Source organism: Agelaius phoeniceus, chromosome 8 (assembly GCF_051311805.1).
Source record: "Agelaius phoeniceus isolate bAgePho1 chromosome 8, bAgePho1.hap1, whole genome shotgun sequence".
Classification (NCBI taxonomy): Eukaryota; Metazoa; Chordata; class Aves; order Passeriformes; family Icteridae; genus Agelaius; species Agelaius phoeniceus.
Genome location: NC_135272.1, coordinates 34,136,900 through 34,152,407, shown reverse-complemented (window position 1 = coordinate 34,152,407; position 15,508 = coordinate 34,136,900). Strand labels below are relative to the sequence as shown.

General features: G+C 44.7%; 1 protein-coding gene across 13 annotated transcripts in view; it reads left to right on the top strand.

The window, feature by feature from the left end:
* DAB1 (DAB adaptor protein 1) overlaps window positions 1-15,508 on the top strand; it is a 413,920-nt gene that overhangs the window by 257,771 nt on the left and 140,641 nt on the right. For 2 of the 13 annotated variants that reach the window (XM_077182568.1, XM_077182564.1), the window contains exon 1: window positions 13,270-13,564. The exons of the other annotated variants lie outside the window; for them this stretch is intronic. The gene's annotated coding sequence lies outside the window, so the exon portion shown is untranslated. Of the gene's footprint in view, window positions 1-13,269; window positions 13,565-15,508 lie in introns of those variants that run through there. 13 annotated transcript variants of the gene reach the window in all.

The window sequence follows — 15,508 nt, the reverse complement described above, 5'->3', positions numbered from 1 at the left end:
TTTGAATACATCCCACTCTTCATCAATCATAGCTTCTCTTGTTCTGGGAAGAAACCAAAAAAGTCAGTGGTGAATGAATGCTCTTTAAAAATGGAGAGGAAAGGGCTGAGAAAAGAACAGCATGATTGTACTGCCTTGCCACTGCAGCAGATAATGCACATTGTACTTTCAAAGGGGGAGAAAATAAAAGTTTTGGCAGGCTCCACTAGAATAAGTAATTTAAAAGCTATCACAGAGCTATCTGACCAAAACCACTGGGTTTAATTATGCTTATGGGGGAAAGGAATAAAAACAAGAAAACATTTTGGACAGATTGGGTGGATTCTTCCACAGCTGATTCTGTGGTGAGATGGTCCAACAGGAGCTCATTTTCCTGCAGTGTAAGTTATGTTTATTGTGCATTATCCCCATGCTGGATCATGTAGCTCATATATTTTGCTTTATGGGACAAATCAGATAACAGTTTAAGGCTGAGGGCTAACTGACTGTATATATCCCCAGCTGGTTAAACTGCTGGTTGTCACTGGGCATCTTTCATGGGAAAGGCAATTTCAGGAGGATGAGATTCCATCTAAAAGAAGTACCTCAAGTACATTTTTGCACTTGCTCACATGCAGTATTTATTTCATAGCTATCTATGCAGAAGATAAATGTGAAAGATACAATTATTGAAAATCCCTCAGCTTGCTTGTGCCCTGTGATTCCTTTCAGCTCAAAGGTTTCAAATGATCCTCCCTTACAGAAAAAAACGATAAAAATTAACTTGGTTTTCTACAAAAGCAGTTTTGTCTATCCTTCAATTTCATGTTGCTGGAGAGGATTTCATAGTAAATGTGAAAATGTTTATATTTGATACCCCACAAGCAGCGTGACAATTACCAATTTTTGCTAAATCAATGCCAGCAAAGAGGTAATAGTAGATACTTTATAGCTGCTAAGTTTAAAATAATTCATTGAAATTAAAATATATAAATTGGATATCTTTATGGCTTTCCTTTACATGTTTAATTGGATGTTGAGAAACCAACAAATGTATTTACAGGATAAAAAGATTGGGCTATGAAGAGAAAATTGGCTGAAAGAAGTAATCTTTAATGCATGTCAACAGTGACATAGAAAATGTGAGGTTGTGATGTTATGAGAGTTATGTTGTTGACTCTGTTATACTGATATAAAGTTTATAGATTGTATTAAATTCTAGGTTTAAAATGTTCTCCCTCCTGGCTGTTGATATGTGCAGCATCCTTCCTTTTCTAATTTTCACTTCTTTATATAAAGGGATGGAAATGGGGCAGTGTCTGTTTCAGTTCAGCTGGTCTGGAGACAGCAGGGGTGGATTTTGTGTGCCTTCCAGAACAATGGCTACAAACATTCTACCAGGTCTATAATGGCAGAATATTTCATAATTACTCACCTCACATTCCTTTCAAGTGATTCAGGTGTGCTTTAGAATCATCACAAAATCTCAGACTGGTCTGAGTTGGGAGGGATTTTAAAGCTGACCCAGGTCCAGGCCCCTGCCATGGCAGGGACACCTTCCACTGTCCCTGCCATCCCTGCTTGGATGCTCCAAGCCCTTTCCAACCTGGTCTTGGGCACTTCCAGGGATTCAGGGGCAGCCACAGCTTCTCTGTGTTATACCCAGCAGTATAACAGTGACAAAAGACAATACAAGAAAGAGATGGAAAGGTTTTTAGGTACTTAGGCATACTGAGTTAGACAACTTCCAGGGATGCTCAGGCCTGCAAACTGCTCCAAACCAAGGCTGTTCCAAAGCTGCCCAAATCTTAAAAAGAACAAAGAGGCAATGAATTGAAAACCTGACATTTCCTGTTTCTCTGGGAAAATATCTTAAAGTACACCAACACAAACAATCTGTTTTTCTGCTACTTTAAGATGGTATCTGCACTGGTCCATGGGCAGGATTTTGCCCTGTGTCTATCCAACACTGCAGATATGTTTTCCTCCCAAGCTGATTCCATAACCCTGTGCTACTCTGCTCTCTGTAATTGTACTGATCCATAGCATACTGGGTTTTTTTCCCATTTGACCTTTGCTTTTCACTGACATTTGCAAAATGTGACTAAGTTGAAACCAGACTAAATAGATGTTAACAGCAAAATCTTTTTGCTGCTGTTTCTATTAAAAAAAAAAATCTATTTTCTAGAACTGCAGAATGCGAGGACAAATGCAAAAGTTCTGATATTTGCCATTACCACAGCACATCCAAATGCAATTAAAGGCATTGACCACTTGCTTATTTTTATGTGCTGATTTACACAAATCTATTCAAAGTAATGAGAAGCCCAGCTGGTACAAATCGTTACCAAATGCCTTTCGTAGCCACCTTTAGCCAGAGAACATTTGTTCTACGTTAACTGAGAACAAACTGTTTCAAATCATGCTGCAGTCCCTCAGAAGTATTAGACACACATTTATCAACTGTTTTGAAAGGCAAAATTAATTTACATGCTTCTCCAGCAGCAGATGTGTGTTCTGACGTGTCATGGTACAACCGAGCCCAGCGCCTCAGTGCAGCTCCACAGCTTTTGGGTGGAGGGGACATTTCCTTGCTGGGTAAAGCAACCTTGGCAGCAAAAGCTGCTCAACAACCTATTTATTAGTATCTGCACTCCTCCCCTGCTGTTATATTAATATAATGAATTGTTCACAGGTGCTCCAAATGAGGTTTAGATGATCGCTGGGAGCTTTGTTACTCAGACAAGCCAAATCGAAAGGAGCAGATGCAACAGTCCCCCAGCAGAAGTACAAAGTATGACTTAATGAAGGTCATTCTGCACATTTTGGCCTTGGCGACCCTATGAACAATCAGACTGTCATTATTTTACTGTTTCTAGACAGAAAAGTGATTGCTTCTTGCCCACTTGCCTTGATTTTTTTTTTTTAGTTGTCTTTATTACATCATTGGGAGCTCTTAATTGCATTTAATCCTACTCTCTTTTAGCTAAAATGAGATAGTTCCCATATGATTGTTGTTAATCCATGCTCTAAGTCATGCTTGAGCTTTAATGCTCTTTTTTGTAGCGATGGTTAAATCACAATGTGTATTCAAGCACTAGGCCAGGTGAACAGACAGTAAAATGGACATTCCCAGCTGGATATGCAAAATGGGGAGAAGAGAGGAGTTGGAAATGATACCAGATGCATGGCCTGAACATTTCCTGCAGGTAATAGTGGTGCTGTCCAAACCCTGTGGTTTTCTTCTCTGCCCTTGTTTGGTGGCAGATACAAACTAACCCAATGCCATTATCCCCAGAAGGCCTGTGTATGCACTTACCTTTGTAAATGTTGATTCACTCCATTAAAAGTCTTCTCAAAGGCTGTCCAGGAGCTGCAGAACCTGGGAGATGAGGAATTGTCACAGGTGTGTCTTTGGGAAATGGAGGTGTCAGCCTAGCAGAGACCCAGGTCCTTCCCCCTGACTCTGCCACAGATCTCACTGGGATTTTGGAGAAAAGCTCATTTATGCCTATTCCTTATGATGGAAAAAGGGGTGAGGATTTTTTTTTCTTAGTAGGCTTTTTATCTGTGTTTAGTTCATGCATTTCTGAGATAAGGCTTTCCCCTTGCTTTATGTCTTACACTGCTCATCATAAAGGGATTGTGGTCTCGGCTGGAGCCTCTCAGTGCTGTAATAATTGCAATAAATGCGAGGGCTACTGCACCCAAAGTGCTCCTTAATGTCCTTCTGTCCCCAAATGGGAACGAGAAGAGGCTCTTTTCCTTTTTTTTTTTTTTCATTTTAAAGGGAATGCACTAAGGTCACAACGTGCATCAAAGGTCTGTCTTTGCATCACTCAGCCCTCCACTAGGCAGGCTCTCTAACATGCACACTTTGATAGTTCAGTGACAGATCTCACCAAGGAGAAAGGACAGCATTTTAACCTTGAGTACACATTGCAGGAGAAAATTGCACAGGGACAGAAAAGCTATGTACAGCTCCTGTGCAATGAGCCGAAGAAAAGGATCTTCATTGGGCTTTCCATCTAGAGGGGCCTTGGCAAGGAGCTGCCAGATGCTGTTGTTTTGTTAAAGGTGGGGGTTACTGTGCACTCATAGTGGCTGCAAGGGGTCAGTGGTGGAATTCCCAAGAGGATACCACTCCTGCCTGCAAATATTACTGAGGAGAGTGAGACTGTAGTGCAAACATGAGCACAATATTGTTAGTTGTCCCCAGAAAACACATCAGTTTTCTCCTTTCTCAGTAGTGAACATCCTTCTTTGCTCCAACAGGACACACTGCATTCAAGATTAGGTATAACCTAACTCTTGGGTGAGTTTTAGTGTGAAAAATGTGTGTATCTGGATGCTTTTCTGGCTTGGGCTTTGCCAGACTTTGTTTATATAGGTTTACACTGGACTCCTGGGGGCAGGTGTCTCATTTCTATTGGGCTTTGAGGCAGAGGCCACAGAGTGGAGCACAGAAGTAATTGTTGGATGCAACCATGAAAACTGCTATTACTTGGTTTCTCTGTGACATCTGTTACATCCTGTTGTGCATGTGATGAGAGGCAGATTTTGTTTCATTTCAGAATCTGTTGGTGAGCGTGAATAGTATCTAAAATAGTTGATGGCTCATCAAAACACACATAAAAGCCATTCTTCCCGAGCTCAGCTTCAGCAGGTGTAGCAAATCAGGGCTCTGCAGCAGGAGGATTCAGTTCCCAGCCTGTGGCAGAGGCAAAGCTGGGAGTAGGTGTGTCAGGCAGGCTGCAAAACCCCCGTTGGACCAGCAAAGGAGGAGCAGCAGAAGTGGGAGGGTGCATTTACGGCTACCTGGCTACGAGTATCAACAACCTGCGTTGAATTTCAGCAGATTTTCCCAGTGTCTGCACATTCTCCCATCCCAGCTGGAGGCAGGGGGGTCGTGTCCCCAGCACAGACATGGACAGTGCCAGGCAGGGCTGGAGCATACGTTCCCACAGATTCGGGGTGGCCACGGGGCTGGGGGAGCTGCTGCACGATCCCATTTTCTCATCCTGGCATATGTGCTCCTGGTCACATTCCGGAGCATTTTACAGCTCTCCTCCTTCCTCATCAACAGGCCAGATGGATCTAGTCTTGCCTGCCACCCACTCCTGAGCTGTGCTGTTTATTGACATTTGTTACTCCCAAGGACTTGTATTTGAGCAGAAGGTAAGTATTCAGTTGGCTGCTATAGGTCTTTTGTAATTCATTAGCTATTTAATCAAATTTTGGCTTTTATTTTTTTCCTTGCTAAAGATCATATCTATGATTTATTGAAGTCCCGAGTGAAAATATTTAATATCAAAAGCTTTGTTTTTTAAATAATATGGATTTTCCCTGCTCTGAAGCTGACAAACATCTTGGTGTTCTTCAAATTTATTTTTCTGTTGAGGAAACAAGATCATTGTAAGGGAGATATGCATAGGTAGATGTTGATGAGAAATGAAGGAATCAGAAAGGAAGGAGCTATGTGGCTTAACAATACCTCGGATTTCTTTTTATTCCATGTGTAACCTTGATTCCATGTAACTTCTCTGGAACCTGATGCTGCTGATTTGGGCAGTTTTATTAGAGGTTGGCACAGAGATTCAGTCTTTAAGGCATAGTACACGTAAGAGGCTTCCAAAAGTTGCCATGATGTGTGTTTAGCATCTAAAACTGGAATTTGGCCCTCACGTTGGGATGAAGGGGTGCCAGTGAATTCCCCAATTTGCTGAGTGTTATCCTGATTTGGAGAAATACCACCTTAGCCACAGGAACCACATATCTGAAAAAGTATAATCTCTTCTGTGTATATGCTGTGTAGTCTCAAGCTGGACCTTAAGCATATGACAACTGCCAGTCTTTAAAAAATCTCATTTGTTAATGTTCTTTGGAATTATCCTGGTTTTGTGGCAGTGGATGAGGACTCCATAACCAGGTTGTAAAGATTCTGTCTTGGTTCTGTCATAATTTCGTATTAAATGTGAATAAGAATGTCAGGAATGAAAAAAGACATAGACATTTAGGAACCTAAATTCCAGTGAGTGCCAGTGAATAGTTTTCTAATATAAATAAATAGAATGTATTTGAGATATTCTTTTAAACCTCAGTGTTTTGGCTCAGGCTAACGTTATAAACTCTTTCAAGTGAAGGATTGTCTTTTTAGATAAACAGCAAAACCTCTTTAGAAAGGAAGCCCTGATCTAGTTGACACCTATAAATTTATTACAAAATAAAAATACTTCAAACATCCTTCATTTAAATTGTTATTTGAAGATTTATATTATTGCATTGAGTTGCTATGGTGGCACTTGCAATTTCCATTCCTGCCTGGAAAGCGTAAAGAGAAAAAAAAATATGAATAGCAAACATCAGAAAGTAATGATTTGTCATGTTTTGAAATGTATTACAGAAATATCAACTTAGGCAAATATGTTTGGCTGAACTCTGGCATGCTGCCTGGAGCTGAGGCTTCCAGACTTGTGCAGAGCCTCAGTGTGTGCAGAGCCTGGGGATTGGGAGCTCCAGGGTCCATCCTCCCTGCTGGACAAGGGAAAATGGACATCCCAGAGTGGCTTTACCTGGACATCAATTTCATGGTGCTTTTCAGGGGTCCCAGAAGTGCTGAGAGCTTGTATTGGAACTGGCACTTGTTACTGTTGAGATGTATGTGGAGGTAGGTCCTGAGTTCAGCAGCAAGTGAAGCAGCCCCACAGAATTCCTCAGTCCTTGGCCCAAATGTATCCCACAGCCTGAAGGGTGGAGTGGTCAGTGTCAGCTCCACTTTGTCATAGAACCACGGAATGGTTTGTGTTGGGAGGGATTTTAGAGATTATTTACAGCTCCAAAGCCCCTGCCATGGGCAGGGACACCTTCCACTATTCCAGGTTCCTCCAAGCCCTGCCCAGCCTGGCCTTGGACACTGCCACGGATCCAGGGGCAGCCACAGCTTCTCTGGGCAACCTGGGCCAGGGCCTCACCACACTCACAGGAAAGGATTTTTTCCTAATATCCCATCCAACCCTGCCCTCTGGCAGTTTGGAGCCATTCCCCCTCATCCTGTCACCATGTACTCTCATAAAATCAGCAAGCAGCAGTGGCAAAAGAGTCAATAATGAGCAGCTGTCAAAGAGAGATTATATCCATCCTTGGATGGTTCTGAAATAGCAAAAGGGAACATATGCAGTGCTATCCAGAGAATGGTTTGGGTTGGAAGGGACTTTAAAGATCACCTCATTCCAACTCTGCTGCCATGGGCAGGGATGTCCATGAGCTGGACCCAGAGACGTAACGAGAGAGTAAAGGAAAGGTCCGGAATGAAGCGTTAAAGGCAAAGAAATGTACAGGTTACTATTTAAACAAGAGGGTTTAAAAATGTATTATTATTAAAAGGAAAATGATGAAAAATTGATTTCATACTTTCAGATATAGCTTTATGTAGCAGTGGGCTCAGCGAACTCAAAAGTGGGCTAAGCAACTTCCAGAGGAAGGTGTCAGGAATCCTTTCCAGTGCCTAACAGAAATAACACATTAAATCTTACTTGAAAATGCCTTTTTCAGCTAGTGCTTATAATACCATGCTGAGGGCACATTTCAGGATGAGTCTGAGGTTAAAAAAACACCTACTGAGTAACCAGTGGCACTTGCTTCAGCACTTGAGTTTTCCTCAGAGGTCTTCCATCCAATTATTGGCCAGATCCAGTGATATTTAACTTATCAGATCTGACAAGAGCTGAACCCAAGGTAGACTGACTGCCTAAACATTTATTTGTGTCAATGACACGTTTAAAACTCTCTGCTCTGTCTAAATATTTAAAAGGAAATATAAAGAGGAAAATGTAATGTGACATAAGAGGAAATGAAAAACAACCTTACTTGCTGAGGACATTCACTACACACAATTGCTGTCTCCTGAATACCTGTTATTTTGGCAGAAATTGAGGGGAATGCAGCTCTAAATATCGTGTTCATCTGTCTCTTTTTAACAAAAAATGATTTTTACAATGGCAAGTGGATCTTTTGCTGTCAAAATCATGGAATATGACAACAGCCAAGATCTTTAGGAACCTCTGAGACTGAAGTTTCCAATTGTAAAAGCTACATCTAAAAATGAATAAATAATGAAGATAAATATGTACTTATTGAAAAGAAGCTGCAGTATTGTCCAAATCAGAGAGCTTAGACGTGTCAGCTGCTTGTTAAAGTAGACAAAATCCTAAGAACAAAGTATAAGTTGTTTTTTTTTACTGAAGAAGTGGAGCATTTAAACTTTTCAACTCCCTTTTTATTCTCTAACCCAGAGTAAAGCCAAATTTTGGAATTCTCTGTGAAGCAGATAACCTCTATTTTCACAGTAGAAATACATTTTCCTTAGTAGGTACCCTTTGCTTTCAGTTTATGTGTATTTAAAGCAGCGTGAGCACTCTGCAAGGTAGTGCAGAACCATGTGGGCTTTCAGGATGTAAGGGATGCTGAACATTTTCTTCACCTGTGAAGTTCTCCTAGAAAGGAGTTTATTAAATTCCAAGGTGTCTCTGTGTGGATCATCAGTGGTGTCTGGGGGGAATGAGAGAACAACAGAACTCAGAATGTGTGCATAAATCATGCTCTTAGCAACATGTTCTCTGTTGGAACCTGACACTTATGTTTGCAAAAGCAAACCCTCTCTAAATTAGTTTGCAGTTAATTGGCTGTGAAAGGAAACGCACCTTGCCAAAAAGGATTTGAAATATGAAGCAGTTTGGATTTGTGAAGGAGTTGATCGCTGTTCTTGGAGAATCACAGACTCTTTCATGGGCATCTGGGAAATAATGTGGTTCATAATCTCCAGTGCTTTCACAAATTCCATTATTTGGCAGGACAGGCATCTACTTGCTGCCATCTACTAGAAGATAAATTGATTTTGGAGGGGCAGTCTTGGACTGTTTGTTGGAGCTGCTCATTTGCAGCTGAGGAAAGTGTTTGCAGCAGGGATAGTTCAGTAATATTTTGAATATGTGAAGGAGAATAATAGGGGCTACCAGATAGAATTACAAGATCTTGTTTCTATTTTTTTCTCCCAGGACTCGAAATGGAATGAATGGCCACATATATAACAATAATTAGTGTTTATGTATGTGCTTGCCTGTCTCTGGGGTCCTTCCAAGCATTCCTGGAGAAATTCTGATAGGAGGCTTCTGATATACATGTGGTAGAGATGGACATAAAATGAGTATAGGTTGACTTATCCAAGATCACAGACTAGTCAGTGACAAAGCTGAGATCTGAACCAAGCTCCTGAATCCCTTTTTGCATGTGTAACTACGAGATTTTGCAAACTTTGTTGAGATGCATGAAAGGAAGCTTTTCCCTGTGACCAAATCACAATACAGTAGAGGGTCTACCTTCAGAAACCAGTGATGAATCTCTGGAACATTCAAGACTTAATTCTATTTTTAAGTATTTCCCTGTGCTGGCTTTTAATAGAGAGATGTCAGTGATATTTTTTGGGATAATGCATTTTCCACCAGATTTCACTATGGGTGCAAGAATTATCATAACCTCTTCCTGATATGTCACTGCCAGAAAATAGAGCAGCTTCCCATTTTTCATGAGGAGCTGCCAAATTTTTTTTTGTTACACAGATCTTTTTTGGTTGGCAAGAGCAGTGTTCAGCAACATATTCTGCTCAGTCACCTGAGGTATGTCTGAGGAAGTATCCCAAGAGATCTTTAGTGGAATAAGAGAGCTGAGTTTCTTTGCATTTGAGAAAACTGAGGATGAAACCAAATCATGATTAATTCTCCTGCTGAATAGCAAAAAAGGAGCTCACTGTGTGGCTACAGCAGTAAGGGATGGGCTACCATAGTTACTGATAATGCAGCAGATACTATTTTCAGTCAGTGCCTAATTGCCTTAGAGGAACTTATTAAACTGAAATCACTATTGTGTGAGGAGCTATTCACGTAGAGGATCTCCAGAGTGATCAAGATGATCCTGCTGTGGGCTACAATATAGATCAGTAAATGTGAAAAGGGGTTTTGTGAGAAGGCTGACATCATGAGAGCTCACTTGGCAAGGGATGGGTCTGCACGTTGTGCTGTATTTTAGTAAGATGTTAATAGCAGAAATAATGGCTCTCTTTTAGATATTAAATTCCCCCTCCAAAAATCCCACTTGAATCCAGCAAAGTGTAACATTATGGATCTTTCACTTCCAGATTCTTTCAAAGCACCAACAAAAACTCATTCTCAGACATCCCTCAAAATTTCTCTGTACCATTATTTGGTAGCCCTTTGTAATCAGCACAGCTTGAGATACCTTAATTAGTTTCATGAAGGTAAGGCCCATATTCCATCTCAGGAAATGTCCATTTCTCATTAATGCCAGTGGCTGTCACACATGGGCACTCATAAGAGCCCTACAGGGTTTTTGGCCAGTGGTTTGCCATTTTTGCAGGATGATGCTGGTTTTACAGTCTGCATTCTGCCTGAGCATTCCATGTGAGAAACCTACAGGCTTGCAGCTGGGCAGCACTGATGCTGATTAACTTGCCTCTGAGGTGAAACTGGGAAGTTTTTTGATTACTCTTCTCCTAGGGAGTCAGAAACTTTGACTGTGAATTATCAGCGAATTCACTGTCAACAATTATCCTGCAAATTATCTCTTATTTGCAGGTAAACATTTTTGCTCTGTGGGGTGCAGTGGTTTACTAGCAACTGCAGTGCTTATTGAAATTGGATAGTATAACAAATTACTTACAATCCAGGTCTACAGGTATCAGTGGTGGATATTTTAATGTTGTTTTGAGGCAATTTAAAAATTTTGTTCAGTGCTCTTGGTTGGAAGATTGAACTCATCCTTCTCTCCACTGATGTGTATAGGAACACTTAAAAATATTCTGATCATTGTCCTGTTAGAACAAATCTATTCAGGAGCTCAGCTGATCCTACTTTCCCTTTAGTTGTTTTAGCAAGTAACAATGACTGAGAGCTGCACAAGTGACTACTGCAAAAACAGTTGAGAATTACACTTCTAGGTTTTGATCTTCAGCTCCTCCAGCTGTTCAGAGGAAATGAAATTTTTGGCCTACAGGTCTTAATATGTAACTCTTAATGGTTTATCACATAATTGGGGATGGCATAGTGCATCATCAGAAAGGAGAATATAGGAATGATGAGTTTAAGCTTTACAGATAAACACAAACGAAAGCTGTCAGTCTTCACACCAAACTTCTTGCTCCTTTGCTTCTTGATTGTGTTTTTCAGTGGAGAGAAGGAACTGTGACCAAATATGTGTTCTCATGTGAGAGTTTGTGTTGCAAAGTTATGGCCTAAAAAATATTTTACATTACACCAGAGCAGATTGCTTATGGCAACTCCTGCATAATGAAGGAACACAATGAAGAACTGCAGTGCATATTGCTCTTCAGGTCTGTTCTATTTTCATAGTTGTTTTTTTTTTAAGTAGAAAATTGCATAGTATAATTACAAGTTCATTTGCATTCGTATTACAAGCTGTGAGCTAGTAGTCTTTTATATTTAAAAAGTATTATTAGCAAGTGTGACTTGCATCCATACATTTCAGAAATGAATGGGAATGAAGTTTCATACTACTCAAAGTTCCCTCTCTACTTAGTCAGCTGCCAGCACCCCTCCTGTAAACTCCAGGACCTCAGTGAGGCCAGCAACACGATAAATGCAACTTCATTTTATTGTGCATTGGTCAAAGGGTAAGAACAGCTCAATTACTGTTTTCCCCCCAAAAATTGCCTTTTGGGAACTAAGGGCCACCAATATTTTATTTGGCCTAATATGTATAGACAAGCATGTCTCCTCAAGGATGCTGTCTATTATTTCCTAATGAAAAAAATTACTTTATTTCTCCTTTAGTTCTTTGTCTTCCTAGGTGGTGAAATTCTCATCAATAGGAAATTTTGCTGCAATGAAGTTGACTACTTACTTCTTTTAATTCACATTATAATAAGTGGGTTCAACTGAGAATCTGACCTTTCATTTCTGTAATAAATTGAAATGCAGAAAACAGGTCTATAGTGAAAAGCTCCATTGAATCAACTACTTCTATAAATGCGGCTTGAATTCTGAATTTTTTATGTTGTAAATGTTAGTACATGACATTATCTTTTATGCTTAATACCTAATGTGCTGCAGAAAGAATGATTGAGGGAGATGAAACTGATAATAGTTGAGAATGTTACCAGATCTGTGCATGTACTTCCAATCAATCTGTTCACTCAGCCTTTCCCTGTGCTCCCTGCCCTGTTAAGTGTGTTGCCACATTGGTTCAGCTCTCCTGCCTGTCAGGTGGAGGTAATATAACCTGTGGACATCTTTCTACCTTGTGAGCATCCTGGTGATCCCTGCCCGGCTGTCATCCCGGGGTGTGCACATCAGCAGCTGGGTACCTGCGTGTCCTCAGAACATCTCGCTGTAATTCCCGATCAGATCCAATCCTCTCTAATGGGCTGAGCCCTCTTCCCTGTCAGCCCAGGGAGACGTGGCCACTCAGCCCCGGGGGGTAAATCAGATCTATCTAGAGGCTGCAAAAAGCTTTTCTTTTAGTCATTTACCTCGGTTAGCGAGAGCAGCGCTGCTTTTATGCATTGATTGGAGATAATACTGGTGAAATGGCAATAACCTGGCAAATGGACTTCTCTCTGTATGTAAATCCTTTCGGGAAGTGCATGACAGCCTCTGTTTTCTATGGGTCTCCGTTTGTAAAGAAGCTGTTATCACAGAATAAGTTTAATGGGTCGTGAATTTTGTGTTGAAAGGAGAGTCTCTCCATGACTTCTGATCCGCCTGCAACAGACCTATTGGCTCGGCAGCGAGTGCATTAGGCTAAATATGCTTCCTCCATTGACTCTGAAGGTAACAGCCCTAAATGCCTCATTAAATTTTCATGGGTGACTGCGAGAAGCCATGAGAAAAGCAGCACACTGGTGGTGGCGGCGGGGCCCCCGGCCCGGCCCCCGCCCCGCGGCCGTGCGGGGGGAGCCGCGATGGCGGGGCCGTGCCCGGGCTCCACGCGTGGGCAGCGGCCACCCCCGCCCCGGCTGCCCCGCTGACCGCCCTCCCTGCGCTCCGGGGAAGCCCTGGAGCCCCCGGGGAGCCCCCGGTACCAAGTGCCCCCCGGCCGTGCTTGAGCGCGGTGCTGCGGGCAGGGCGGGGGGGTCTCCATGCGCTCCGCTCCGCTCGCCCGCGGGGGTGCCCCGGAGGCGATGAGAGGCTCGGGACGCGCCGAGCGCCCCCGCCCCGAGCGGGGACGGCCCCGCCAGCCCCCTCCTCGCCCGTCCCCCTCTCCCTGCCCAGCTGCACAGCGGCGCTGAGACCCCCAGCCCTGGGAGAGGAGGAGGAGGAGGAGGAGGAGGAGGAGGAGACCGACCCCTCATCAGCCGCGTTCCTCTACCGCACACCTCCCTTTTCCCCTCCCTCTGGCCTCAGCGCCGCGCTGGCGGGGCCGGAGAGGGCAGGCGGCGCGGGAAGGCGGCTCTCCCAGCATGGACGGGCCATGTGTATCCTAAGGAATAACAGCAGCTGCTGCGCCCACGATGGGGAGCAGAGGAATGCGAGGAGGAGAGGGCTCGCTGGGGCAGGTGAGAGAGCCGGTCCCTGCTCCCCTGCGCGGCGCGGCGGCAGGTGCGGGTTTGGGGGCTCTGCGGGGCGCGCTGCTCCTCCTGCGAGCGGGGACCCCCTCCCCACAGCAGCATGGAAGGGCAGTTTTTCTCCGAAGGAAGTTTATTTTTTGCCCGTCCTTCTCCCCTCCCGCTCGCTCCCGTCCCCCCGAGGCGGGGAAAGGGCTGGAATCCCCTGCGAGTCGCGGGAAGTTGCCGGCTGCGGGGGGAGCGCCGTGCGAGGCTGCCCCACGGCCAGCCGAGCTCTGGGGCAAAGGGCTGGGGGCGCTTTCGCCATCGTCCGCAGCGGGGCAAGTAAAAAAAGAAATTAAAAAAAATCGAGGAGGGAGCCACAGACGCGATGCGGCTGCGGGATTCCCCCTCGGCCACCCCCGCCGTGCCGGGGGTCCCTGGGATGCGCCGCTCTGGGGAGCCTCGGCCGCTGCCGCCCCGCAGCTGGAAGCGCCGATCGGTCGCGGTAGTGCCGCTTGCTGCGGGAAGCGCCCCCCGCTGCCGGGCTGGGAGCCGGCTGAGGGCTGGGAGCCGGCTGAGGGCTGGGAGCCGGCTGAGGGCTGGGAGTCTGCTGAGGGCTGGGATGCGGCTCGGCTGCGCCGGCGCTGCCCTGCCCGGGAAGGTGCGGCAGGGCCGGGGGACGCCGCGCTGAGGAGCGGCGGGGAAATGGCGCCCGGAGCGGGGCGGAGGGGCCGCTGGACGCGCGGCGAGCTCGCCCTCCTCAGCCGGGGACCCTCTGGGGACCGCCCGCTGGTCCCCGGCCCGCAGCCCCCGGCCCCCAGCCGGGAATCCGGCCCCCGCCGCCAGTCCCCGGCGCTGCTCGGCCGTGCGCGGTCCAGGGCAGCGGGTGCAGAGTGACCGCTCGCGTTAGGGGTGCTGCGGGTTCATGCGGCTCTCCCTTCAGTACAGCCCCCACTTCAGGGGAAAACCCGACAGCCCCGCGTGATCCGAGTGTTCTGGAGGGCTGTCCTCTCCGGGTTGTGCACCCAGTCACCAGGAGCAGGCAGCCGGGAGTGAAAGTTGAGAGCTGCGGTGGGAGGAAGGTGGGCGCAGGAGCTGCTGCCAGGCTGGATCAGGACAGCGGTGACAGAGCCCACCAGGACGAGCACGGGACTGTGAATTCCCCAGAGCCAGCTCTTCCTTTGGTGATTTCCAGGGTGTTTCACAGGCTGGGAGCTCAGGTTCATGACCGGCACATTTGAAATGCCTCTATGAATGGTGAAGTGGGATGCTGGGACTAGTATCGTAGTAAAGAACAGTAGATAACAAAGCTGGTTTCTGGGCTGGAGAGTCCTGGAGCTTGCAGACGAATGGGAAGTTTTTAATTTCCCGACGAACTTCTGCTTCATTGTACATTTCAAACCGGTTAAGTCAATTTCCAGGTCTTTCCCCGCAGTAGTTTTAAAAGCAAAGTCCTTGCAACTCTTTGCCATTTGTCTAGATTCTGAATGCACGTCTGAAGCATTTAATCATGTTTATTGTTTTCAGCCACTCAAACGGAATAAAAATTACTTATCGTTGACGAAGCTTATCTCGCAAGCTGTTTCACAGTATGTTTCCATTGCAAGACACAGCGCTGTGTTAAACTACTGATGACTGTATTGTTTATTGTTCTTTCATTCCCCACCCTCACCCCCCCGTAACACCGGTATCAATATGTTCCTTACTGCTCTACTCAAAAATAATGGAGGAGCAAGTTTTCACCAGTTTGGTATTTTCACTCGGAGCTGAGATTTATGTCTTTTATATTTGCTCTTTAGCTGTTTTTCATTCAGTGTGCTAAAGGCAGCTGATGTATTAAAAAAAGAATGAACGCATAAAGCTAAAAGGGACTTTGAAACTCCTGAGCTGAAACTGTGTATGGAATTAGTGCTGGATCCACAGCATTATTAATTTGTTTATCCACATACATAA